The 2,826-nt window shown below is 39.3% G+C and overlaps 1 long non-coding RNA gene across 1 annotated transcript; it reads right to left on the bottom strand.

Annotated features, from left to right (window-relative positions):
* Positions 1-650: 650 nt before the first annotated feature.
* On the bottom strand, positions 651-2,326 carry LOC309507055. Its single transcript, XR_014209013.1, has 3 exons — positions 1,909-2,326; positions 1,364-1,404; positions 651-716 (listed from the first exon to the last, which is right to left on the bottom strand). It is a non-coding gene; the product is annotated as an uncharacterized lncRNA (long non-coding RNA).
* Between the last annotated feature and the right edge of the window lie 500 nt (positions 2,327-2,826).

Here is a 2,826-nt window from a genome sequence, read left to right as displayed (position 1 = left end):
AAAAACTATCCGACCAATGAGATTGGCGCTTTTGCTCACGTGTCTGGAGCTTCTGAAGTTACAGTAAAACACAACTTGGGGGGCGCTCAAACACAAAACGGTCTTGCCGAGCACACATACGTAACAGCGAAGAAGATATACGCCAAGTAGCGTCTACACTGCCCATAGACAGACACTGCCGGGAAGAAATGACGAGGAAGATGCAAGGCAAGATGAATGTAGAGCTGTTGGTGTCGGAATAAAGAACTATATGACAAACGCGACAGCGACTACAAAAATCTTGTTAAAAGAGAACTGTTATGGAGTGGTATTGCAGAGCATAGACTGTTATGGAGTGGTATTGTATTTCTGTTTTACATTAAGCGCCATCTAATGTCAGGGAATGAATTTGCATGTTCACTCGGCTCATCGTCAGCGAAAATCGCTTGGGTGTGAACACAAAAAACGCGTTGAAAAACACTGGCGAATAACGCGCGCCGATATTCGTCCCGGTGTGTACGGGCCTTTAGGCTATATCGGCTTACAATAATGGATAATTTCTCAAAAAATCTCTGTGGAAAGAAAGTCAGATATACATCTGGGATGGCACGAGGGAGAAAAAAAATAGATAATTTTTGTTTTGTTTTATATAGGCCTACTGCAGTGGATACTTAGTGATGGGCTTGTTTCTCTGTTGGTGCCTGTTCTGCTCCGTAAACATTGTTCCAAGGCTTGATCTAAAAAATATATTTTTTAAAAAGTTAAAAAGTGTGTTAATTATTACCTGTGGTTATCAACAGACTATTGATCTGGGTGACATAAGACCCTTTTTTAACGTGTTCCTTAAGTGTTACATAAATCTGGAGAACCCTTACTAACATTAACCATGGTTTTGCTACACTAACTAAATGGTAACAAAGTATTGTAATCAATCCACCGTAAAAACATGGTTTCTAAACTTTTACTATAATAAAAACCATGGTTAATTTATCAAAGGACCCTGGGAACACGTCCTTAAAAGAACAGCTCATCCAAAAAATAGAGTTCTCTCATTATTTACTGCATGTTGTTCCAAAACTGTATGAATTTATTTTGTATAACCTTAATTAAGATATCTTGAGAAATGCCTTCATTGTTTTGTTTTGTTTTCCCATGCAATGGGTTCCAATGTTGTTTTATTCCCAACATTCTTGTGTTTCACAGAAGTCATACAGGTTTGAAAATACTTTCATTTTGAAAGGACACTTATTTTTGGGTCAGCTAGGCATGTGAACTCAAGAAGATAGGTAAAATATTGTCTGGAGGGTTTGGACCAGTGTGCCTTTGAGCAGACTTTACATGTTCTGTCTCTATTTCACGTGTATTTTAATATAACAATACTCACCGCATCTGAAGATCATGTGGCTGGATCATTCCAAATGATTTCTGGATCATGAGGGAAACACACACATATACAGCAATATTAGCTATTTGTATATTAGCATTTTACTAACAGAGACATTTGCGAAAGCTTGCAAAATTTTACTCACCAACTCATATAACGTTACTCAAAACATATTATGATGACTGATCGGTAACGTTAGGCCTAGCAGCTAACATTATATCCCGCGATCAACAACTATTCAAAAGCCTAGTTTGCATATTCTTCTAGAGTCAAAGAGTGTGGTTCGAGTTCCTCTCTGTCTAAAGAGACAATGTTCTCAGTCATTGTAAAGCTCCTATGCTGAGTTTTTTTTTTTTTTTTTTACCTAAGTTAGCTGACAATACACATGCTAGCAACACATGCATTAGCTGACAATACACATGCTAGCCTAATACATTGAAACATGTACTAATATCGATATTGCTCTAATCGCGTTTAGATTATCAATTTAACACACTATATTTTGATGTAGCAGAATTGTTTTTATAAAATAAAAAGTTATTTACCTTCCGCAGATTGCCATATGTCCGTTACACGTTGTTAAAATGCGTTGTCCATATATATTCCTTGTTTGTTCTTCATTTACATCCCGCAACTCGCTCAAAATAAAAATGTAGCAGTCCGATGTAAAATAATCATAGACAGTATATAAAATGGACACAGCGACCCCTTTGGTTTCAACGGAGAAAAGTGAAGCAAATTAGAAGCACTCATTTCCTGATTGCCGAGCGAACTGCGCAGACTCAAACTGAGCTTGACGACGTGAGCAGCCTGTCTGACAGTTGTAAGTCTTCTAGGAGCTGTGCCAAGAGAAATCTGAATCATTCCCTTCCGAAACTTGCAGAGACGGAGAGCGTGAGTAGGAGCTGTCCATGAGCTAGGAGCAGGAGCAACTTTATGACTCTCTATGGGCTTCTCCCTTGACTTTATCGATGCCTCCACGTCCCCCCCCTGTCTGTACGGTAATTTCCAGAGAGTCGCATGGTTATGACGCAATCGTTAGCCTGTTTTTACAAAAACTGCTTCTACATGGCCATAACGTAAGATACAAGGTAATGGAGCATTTTATACATTGTCGTGTTTCTTTAGAAATAAATAATGGATAAATGGAGTCTTTAAACGCCTCAGATGTAAAGTTATTCGCTGTCAAAGTGACGCCAAAATGAATGGGAGTCAATGGGATGCTAACAGCAGGTGAAGGCTTGTTAGCCAATGGCGGCCGCCGGGGGTGGTACGGAAATCGAGAGCTCGATTACCCCCCTGAAAATAATCCATGTTTTAAACAGTATAACGTAAAAGTCACAGATCCCAAGCAGCAGCAGCACACACACAACCACTCACTCCAACAGACGTATTCAAAGTTGACCAGTAAAAGGCGCGCATAGCTGTCATTGGCCAGATTCCTGGATGACAGTCTGAATAAC

This window comes from Leuciscus leuciscus (genome assembly GCF_965113295.1).
Source record: "Leuciscus leuciscus genome assembly, chromosome: 9".
NCBI lineage: Eukaryota > Metazoa > Chordata > Actinopteri > Cypriniformes > Leuciscidae > Leuciscus > Leuciscus leuciscus.
The sequence above is the reverse complement of the archived record's forward strand: the minus strand, read 5'-3'. Positions and strand labels throughout refer to the sequence as shown.